General features: G+C 39.2%; 1 long non-coding RNA gene across 1 annotated transcript; it reads right to left on the minus strand.

Moving 5' to 3' along the window:
• Positions 1–3,761: 3,761 nt before the first annotated feature.
• On the minus strand, positions 3,762–4,750 carry LOC311083385. Its single transcript, XR_014606280.1, has 2 exons — positions 4,585–4,750; positions 3,762–4,335 (listed from the first exon to the last, which is right to left on the minus strand). It is a non-coding gene; the product is annotated as an uncharacterized lncRNA (long non-coding RNA).
• Positions 4,751–9,512: the final 4,762 nt, after the last annotated feature.

Below are 9,512 nucleotides of genomic sequence, written 5' to 3' on the forward strand. Positions count from 1 at the left end.
TTTCAAAAATCAACACAATCTACTGGACTGACATTGATGTTTAGGATCATTTAAATGTAAACAACACTTGATATCAGTAAGTCAATCAGAGCAGCATGAGCTCTGTTACATGTATTATATGCAATACAAAATACTGTGTGAAAAAATGTATTTAAATACAAATACAAAATACTGTGTGAAAAAAAAATGTATTTAAATACAAATACAGTATTTTGTATTTTGAAAATACACAAAATACATGTGAAATTGGCCATCCAGTGCAGGTATAGGTCACAGTGAATGAAGAAACTACATAAGCCTACTGACTTTTCATTCCTAACCACATCTCTTTCTTTCTTTCTTTCTTTCTTTCTTTCTTTCTTTCTTTCTTTCTTTCTTTCTTTCTTTCTTTCTTTCTTTCTTTCTTTCTGGCAATTACAAATACATTTATGCAAAATAGCAGCCATTTATATACTTATTTCTGGTTACAATGTAGTCTTTTACTTGTGGTGAACACTATTAAAAATCATGCTGTATGTAAAACTGTGGGAACCTTTTCTGCTATCTAGCAAAGAATATGGATGGGCGATATGACCAAAATCTCAATTTTACTTCACAGTAACAATATCATGGTTTCACAATTCTCAATATCAGTTTTGATTCCACAGCATAAACTGAATTTCAAACTCTTTTGAGTTTTTTTTGTTTTTTTTTTGCAGGTAGTCCAATGCTTTTTAAGTAATTTTATGTTTATTTTATGTAAAGTTTATTTGTTTCCATAAGTTTATTAAAATTAGAAAGTGTATCTAAAATTTAAAATTAGAATTAATTTAGATTCATTTGACACTATTTACCCCTTTTTGATTATTATTTTTTTATGTACAATAAAACTAAAAGCTGAAGATTTTTGTGGAGTATCATTCATCAGTGCTTCTTTTTCCACTCCAATGTTCCAATAATTCCTGTCCACTAAAAGCTGCACGGATATTTGCTTACCCCACAAATAGGCCCATATGCAAACGATTTAGAAAAAGTTCCATCAATTCAAACTTTATATCATCGCTATGATATGTAGTGTCATATCACCCAGCCCTAACATGCAGTAATGCTTTAAACACATTTGACAAGTTGATAAAAATCAACTATTCTTTCTTTTATTCTTTCATGTTAACTGAAGTGAATAATGCACTATTTTAACTTTAATCAACAAGTAGAATTGATCATGACATTCTCACCTTATAAAAAAAGAAAAGAAAAAAAGAAAAGATAAAATCGCTGATCCAACGTTGAGCTAGTGAATGTCTGAACTAGTTGATGCACAAAATCAGTACCCTGATAAAGAGGTTGACTGGCAAAAAGTATTTTGAAAATACAAAAATACTCATCTTAAATGTATTTAAATACAAATTACATTTGATTTTTTCCAAAGGCTTTAAAATACAAAATAGTATTTTGTATTTCAAATACGTATTTTAAATACATGTATCTGAAATACTGCCCATCCCTGTTTGTATAGCTGTGTTTTCCGGTATGTTCGTTTTCAAACTCAAAAACTATTTCATTTTTAATTATAAAAAAATGCCATTATTTTATATGGAAAAGTTAATAATTGTATTTTATTGAGAAAATATTTTAGTTTGTCTTGTATATATATATTTTTTTTATTAGATCAGATAGCATTTTAAGCTGTCATACAATGTGCCCCTCACATGTTACAGTGTACCCCACCTATGGGGGATGTTGTCACATTTCACTTCCATTCTTTCGGGTAATGTCAAGAAAACATTATACACTGTATTAAAAAAACAAAACCACATTGTAGACGTGTGAAATTAATGTGGGAAAAAAATAAGTAGATTTACACAAACTGAGAAAGTCAAAAAGCGTTAGGTTGTGCCCTGCTCTCCCCTACATCACTCAGGTTTTGTGAGAAATTGTGTAATATGACATTTTCTGAATAGGTCTGTGCGTTAGATGTGAACGGTTGTCTTGGCACCTCATCTCAACAGAGCTTCGAGTGCCATGTGTTGGCAGAGGAAAGCTGTATGTCAGCAGTGGTTTGAGGCAGTGTGCAGTCTCTGGGAATGAAATCATGATTTCATTGAGATCACATGTGAAAGTGAAGGAAGCCGTTTTAAAGAAGCTGCCTTGGAGGAATTTTATGGAGTGTCAAATGCATCCAACTTTACATTAAGGCTGATTACTGATAGATGATAGGGTTTTACATAATGATATATAAACGTTTTTTGTACAGTTATGGACACAGCACATATTTTCTTAAAGGACTGTCATCATTTACTCACCCTCAAGTTGTTCCAAACCTGTATGAATTTCTTTCTTCTGCTGAACACAAAAGAAGATATTTAGATGAATATGGGTAACCATGTGAATGGAGAATAATGGAGATTGTTTCTCCATTCTGTCACCTGACGGTCTTTTGGTTCCTTGCCACTGTTGCCTTTGGCTTTTGGCTTTCTTAGTTGGGGACACTTAATATTCAACAATATTACTGATCTGCCTGCATTGACACCATCATATGAGAACTGAACTGAGCTGGACGATGACATCACTGTTTTTCTCCAGAGCGGCTGTATAGATAAATTAAATGAACCATCACAGAACTTACTTAAGCTGGACTATGACACTATTTTCTTCTAGATCTGCTGTGCAGCCGAAACAAACTTTGTTGCATTATTTTCATCGTTGTAAAGCTGCTTTGAAACAATCTGTATTAAAAAGCACTATATAAATAAAGAATTGATGGGCCCCATTGACTTCCATAGTAATTTTTTTTCATATGGTAGTCATTGGGGCCTTGGCCTGTTTGGTTACCCATATTCTTCTAAATATCTTCTTTTGTGTTCAGCAGAAGAAAGAAACTCATACAGGTTTGGAACAACTTGAGGGTGAGTAAATGATGACAGAATTTTAATTTTTGGGTGAACTATCCCTTTAAATATGGAAAGTGGGATTGATTTAGTACAAAGTGAATGTAGACCAGCAGCTTGGTTGGCATTCATGTAATTTTATATAAATGATAGGCTAATTGTCCTCCAGTGTAGGTGCAAGTTGATCGACTTGTTTACTTCCCAAACCTATTGTAACAATTTCAGTCTAACTGCTAAAATAATTTTTTATGCATCAAGTCAGAATTCATATCAGTCCTGTTTACTATATAGATAAATCTTGTGCTACGTGATGCAAAAGAAGGATCCTGAATGCTACAGCTTGTATTCATTTTTGACTTTAAAAGCCTTTAATTATTTTCACAGGAAATTGTTTTCTTCACTCATTTGGATTGTTTGACTTAATCATCTCAAGTGTCTTGTGCTATGATGGCAAATTACCCGAAGCAACTTTCTTCGTGACTTCAGCTCAGCAGGTGTTTGGCTTGTGGACCACCTGCTAAAAATGTGATGAAAAACCATTATGCAAATATATACATAAGAATCCATCTGTCATTTAACCTGTGCAAGGGAGAGATAACCTGCTGATCTTGATGCATGCGCCAGGATTAGGAGGATGAGCTCTCTATTCCCTAATGAGAAGAAATTCACACAGTGGCTGGTGGGATTGAGGAGACAACACTTAAGCAGACAAGATAGAGAGAGAAATATTGCAATGTTTAGAGCAAATGCGATGTAAATATGCTAAATATTCAGTATCATGGTATTACGATCTGATACCAAAAACAACCATAGTACTTTTAAATGCTAATTAACTTTACAGAAGTGTAGTTAAACATAATTTAAACTATAACATTTTAACAAGTTGATTAGGCATTGTTGCATTCAGTTCTTTATTTTGAACACATTCATACAGATTCAGGTTTTGAAATTTATTTCATTTCAGAAGGCCTATGTAAAGAGGTCTGACATGCCAAAGCTGTCAAATGAACATATTATAATAAATACACCAAAATAAATATTAAATAAAAAAATAAATACGTATAAATCCAGACAGTAAACAATTCAGCAGCTTACAAACTGTGCACATTGAGGAAAACATATGTGGTTGTCAATTTTAACAGCTTACATTTTTTCTTATACAATCCACATGGAGATTTAACCTCGATTACACTGACATAAAGTTTTTAGGGAAGACGCAAAAGGTTTCATCCAAATTAATTTGGTCATACTAAGTTCGTTAGTGCTGACGTTGCGGTGTTCTTGGCCAATGGCGAAGAATTGGCTAATTAATATTCAGAAGCAAGCCATCGCCATAGTAGTGTTCAGTTCATGGCGTCTTTCTCTTTCATCCTCAGGGATTGTCACCTGCGTCGCAGAGGTTTGTAGACACAAACTGCCATTCCAATCATGATCACCAACAGTGTGGACAGAACACTTAAAAGAAGAACTGCAGGAAAAGATAAAATAAACAAATAAATCTGCTGATATCTAGTGCAAAATACTATGGTGAAATCCACATGATTTTAAGCTTTTAACCGAGAGTCCAATTTAGCAATGTACAAACGTCAGCATTTTAAAACTGAATCAGTGATGAATTGTGATGTCATGTATAATGTATAATGACACTGACAGGTTCACTCATTGTGAATGTGAAAGGCCTGACACAGGTTCAGTCGCGTGTGTATTCTTGTCTTACCCAAATTTTGCCTCAGCAGAACTTCGTAAGGTCTGTCATTTACTTTAGACTCTCCCAGTTGAGCATTTCCAGATTGGAAAAACGTTACGCAGCAAGCGATGAGAGAGACCAGGCGTGCTGACATTATCGCGAAACAGTGTGAAGGATGCAACCGAACCCAATCCACTCAGCTCGACGCTGCTGTAAGGTCCTAACGCCGTCGGGTTTAAAGTTTAAACCAACATCAACATCCCAGTGGAGGCCCTTTGGTTTCAACTGATATTCTATGCATTTAAAAAACTTGTCCATATATGTTTTTGAGGCAGACTTTTTACATTTTTACTATAAATCCGAATGATGATGCTCAGGAGAATATTTTTTTGCACCCAATGCAGGTCACTCTGCAATGCTTGATTCTGTTTAGTCAGTATTTTTATATAATTAACTTTCCTTGTTGCAACATGCTGGTGCTACTATGTCTGTCATATTACTCTGCTATCGTAGAGTGTGGCCTTAATCACAAAATTAATCCCTTAACCAAGTCCAAACTTTTCTTCTTTTTTTTCTGTAAGTGTGCAAAGATTGTTTTGCAAGAGGCATTGTATACATGGTTATTATTTTTTTTACCATAGAAATAGTTTACTTTTAGAATTACATTCATGTTAAATCTGTATATTTGTTAAATAATAAAACAAATTATGAATGATAGACCCATAGTGAAATGCTCCATGCTTTAGAACAGAGATTCCCCAATTTTTTTTGTCAGCAAAAACCTTTTGACCTAAATTATTTATTTGAAGTAGCCTACCCCTTTAGAAATTTAAGTAAATATTGAAATCATTTAATAACGTATTTGCATTTTCACGGTTAGCTGATGTCGGTTAATAATCACAGACATGCAGGGGAAAAAACAAATAAAATATTTCCATTATATACTGTGCACACACTCACTGGCCACTTTATTAGGTACACCTTGCTAGTACTAGATTGGACCCCCTTTTGCCTTCAGAACTGCCTTAATTCTTCATGGCATAGATTCAACAAGGTGCTGCAAACATTCCTCAGAGATTTTGGTCCATATTGACATGATAGCAGTTGCTGTAGATTTGTCGGCTGCACATCCATGATGCAGATCTCCAATTCCATCACATCCCAAACTCTATTGGATTGAGACCTGGTGACTGTGGAAGCAATCTGAGTACAGTCAACTCATTGTCATGTTCAAGAAACCATGATTTGTAACATGGCATATTATCCTGCTGGAAGTAGCCATCAGAAGACGGGTCATGAAGGGATGGTGTAGCAGCCCTTCAACTTCATAAATTATTCTCAAATTATTACTGCCAAACAAATCAAGCACAGAGTAGTATAACACTTCAAAGAACACTTTAGTTGAAGGTTACAGTAATATTTTCCAATCTCTGACTCTAAACATGCATCGTCTTGTAACGTGCCTTCTCGTGACTTCTTGTGTTTTTATTGAACGAGCGTGAGCGTGAGCGTGGAGAAATTAGTCCCCCCTGCAGATAGCATGATGTCAAAATAAAAGTCACATGAAATAAAAGTATGAAACAGAATAGTCATAATAAAACACTGCTAGTGGTCATCTACACTCCCACCACTCATGTTATGAAGAGTGAAGACAAGGATCAACCTGGCTGAACGGCTCATACTTGAGTCCTATGTCTGTATCAGTGTTTCTAGATATGTGCAGGTGAGTACTACTTAATAACTGAGAGAGAGTAGCCTATGTCATAAGGGGATAAAGGTGTAGACAACTAGACTGATCACTCACTCTCGAGGAGAAGAACTAGTTTCTGAATGGGCCTTTCTATAATCAAAGGTTTGGTGGGGCGATCTCGTTTAACTGACGTCCTTTCTCCTACTAACACCTTGACGCGACGCACTAGTCCATCGCTCTCCTTTGTGGTTTCAACCACTCGGCCCAGGTGCCACTGATTTCTAGGGGTGTCTTCCTTTATAATGACTAAGTCATCTACCTTAAGGTTGCGTCGAGTCGTATGCCACTTTTGGCGTGTGGAGATGTTCATGAGATATTCTCTCTTCCACCGGCACCAGAACTGTTCGACGAGGTACTGGACTCTTCGCCACCTTTTAGTTGCATAGACATCTTCCTTCTCAAATTTGCCAGGCGGTGGAAGGGCAATCTTGGACTTCATCAGTATGAGATGGTTTGGAGTTAATGGCTCGAGCGAGGTAGGATCATTTACCCCGTTTACGGTTAATGGACGGCTGTTCACAATGGCCATTGCTTCATAGAACAGAGTTCGAAGGGAAGAGTCGTCGAGTCTGCCTGAGTATTGACAGAGTGTGGCATTTAGGACATTACGGACAGTCCGAATCTGGCGCTCCCAGACGCCGCCAGCGTGACTTGCTGAAGGAGCATTGAAGATGAACTCACATTGCCTTTCTGCGAGGAAGCTCTCGATTGTTTTAGTGTCACATTGCTTCAGTGCTTCTTTGAACTCATTTTTAGCTCCCACAAAATTGGTTCCTTGATCGCAATGGAGTTGACGAACGGCTCCTCTGAGACTGATGAAGCATCTTAAGGCATTGATAAATGCATCTGTGGATAAGTCCTCAAGCATCTCAATGTGAACAGATCGAGAGGCAAGGCAAGTGAAGATTAAGCCATAGCGCTTTTGCTCTTTGCGGGCTTTCTTAGTGATGAATGGGCCGAAGCAATCGATGCCGCAGTATGTGAAGGGAGCAGAGACTTCTACACGCTCCTTAGGAAGCTCTGCCATGCGTTGTTCTTCTGCAGGCCGTCTGAGTCTTCTGCACTTCACACATCTGTGTATCAGCTTAGCAACTGACTTACTTCCACCGATGACCCAAAACCCATTGGCTCGAAGTTCTGTTAGAGTTTGATTCCGGCCTTGGTGACAGATCCTCTCGTGGCAGTGGGTCATGATCAGCTTGGTAATATGTCCTCCTTTGGGTAGAATCAAAGGGTGTTTGACTTCTAGGCTTAAGGATGACTGATCTAGTCTCCCACCGACACGAAGTGCTCCTCCTTCTAAGATGGGATCCAAGCGAAACAGAGGGCTGGAGTTTTGAAGACTTTTTCCCTTTTGAAGTATCTTCATCTCTTGGGGGAATGCTTCTTCTTGTGCAAGCCTCATTACTGATTCGGCAGCTCTCTCGCGTTCTTCCACACTCACAGGTTTGCCAGGATGGGTTTGCTTTGAATTCAGCCTCTTGATTCTTGCGATGACTTTCAGGAGTTTTGACCAGGAGGAGAACCGATTTAGACGGGTAAGAAAGTCTGACTTGGAAGGTTCAACTTTAGTTGTAAACGCCTGCATTGACCTGACCTCAGGATCACCAACAAGCAAATCAGGAGTGAGGTGAGACTCTGGATGTATTTCTTGTTCCCACAGGAATTTGGGTCCTGGTAGCCAGTTTGTTGAGGAGATGTCTACTGCATTGAGACCTCTCGACGCATGGTCAGCAGGGTTTTCTGTTGTGTCTATGTAGTGCCACTGGCTGGGGCTGGTGTGTTCTCTGATCATTTGCACACGATTGGCAACGAAGACATGGAACCTTCTTGCTTCATTGTTAATATAAGCCAGGACAACTTGGGAGTCAGTCCAGAAAAATTCTGCATGGATCGGCATTTCAAGCTCGTTTCTCAGCATGACACTTGATCTTGCAGCGACCACTGCTGCTGAAAGTTCCAATCTTGGAATGCTTGTGAGTTTTGTAGGCGCAACTCTAGCCTTTGCCATCACGAGGCTGCAGTGAACTTCACCATCTTCATTCTTGCTTCTCAGATAGGAACACGAGCCATATCCTATATTGCTGGCATCCGAGAAGTGGTGTAGTTCCCTCATGACAGTTTTGCAGAAGCCTTGTGGTTGGTAGCATCTCGGTATTGAGACTTCCTTCAGCCTTTGTAGGTCGCTCTTCCATCTCTCCCACCGTGGACTTAAGTCTTCGGGAAGTGGGTCATCCCATCCAATGCCTCGACGGCACAGCTCCTGGAGGATGCACTTTCCAGTTAAGATAAATGGAGCCACGAATCCGACTGGATCGTACAAAGAAGCAATGATGGATAGGATGCCGCGACGTGTAGAGGGCCTGGTCTGTGGGTTTACATTGAAGCTGAAGGTGTCATGTTCAAGGGACCACTGGATACCGAGAGCACGTTCTGCTGGAGCTGCATTTAGGTCCAGATTGAGGGGTTCAGATGTGACTGCTCTCTCAGTTGGGTCCACAGAGTCCAGAACTGACCTTTCGTTTGAATTGAACTTGTGTAGACGCAAACCTCCTCTCTTGCACAACTCTCGTGCTTCAGCGATCAACTTCTTTGCTTCTTCTACGGAGGGGACGCTGATAAGCCCATCATCGACGTAGAAGTTCTTTTCAACAAAGGCTGACGCTGATGGATACTCTTCCTTGTGTTGACGTGCCAAGTACTTCAGACCAAAGTTGGCACATCCCGGTGACGAGGCGGCGCCGAATAGATGGACAGCCATTTGATACTCTTGAGGCTCTGCTTCGAGGTCTCCATCCTCCCACCAGAGAAACCGTAAGTAGTTCCGTAGTTCAGGAGAAACGTAAAACTGATGGAACATTTTCTCGATGTCGCATATGATGGCTACAGCCTCTTTCCTGAAACGACAGAGCACTCCAAGGAGAGAGTTGATCAGGTCAGGACCTGTTAGCAGTGTATCATTTAGTGAGACACCACGGAACTTCGCTGAACAGTCAAAGACGACCCTTAGCTTCTCTGGCTTCTTGGGGTGGAACACCCCATGGTGTGGTATGTACCACGTAGTCTGCTGTCCTGTCACAGGAGAGGCTGGCTCTGCGTCACCTTTCTTTATCATATCTTTCATGAAGGCCTTGTACTGTTCTTTATACCGCTCGTTATTTTTCAATCTTTTCTTTAGGTGCTGCAGTCGAACTGTTGCCAGCTTCTT

The sequence above is a fragment of the Abramis brama genome, assembly GCF_963993115.1.
Source record: "Abramis brama genome assembly, chromosome: 5".
In the NCBI taxonomy this organism is placed as follows: domain Eukaryota; kingdom Metazoa; phylum Chordata; class Actinopteri; order Cypriniformes; family Leuciscidae; genus Abramis; species Abramis brama.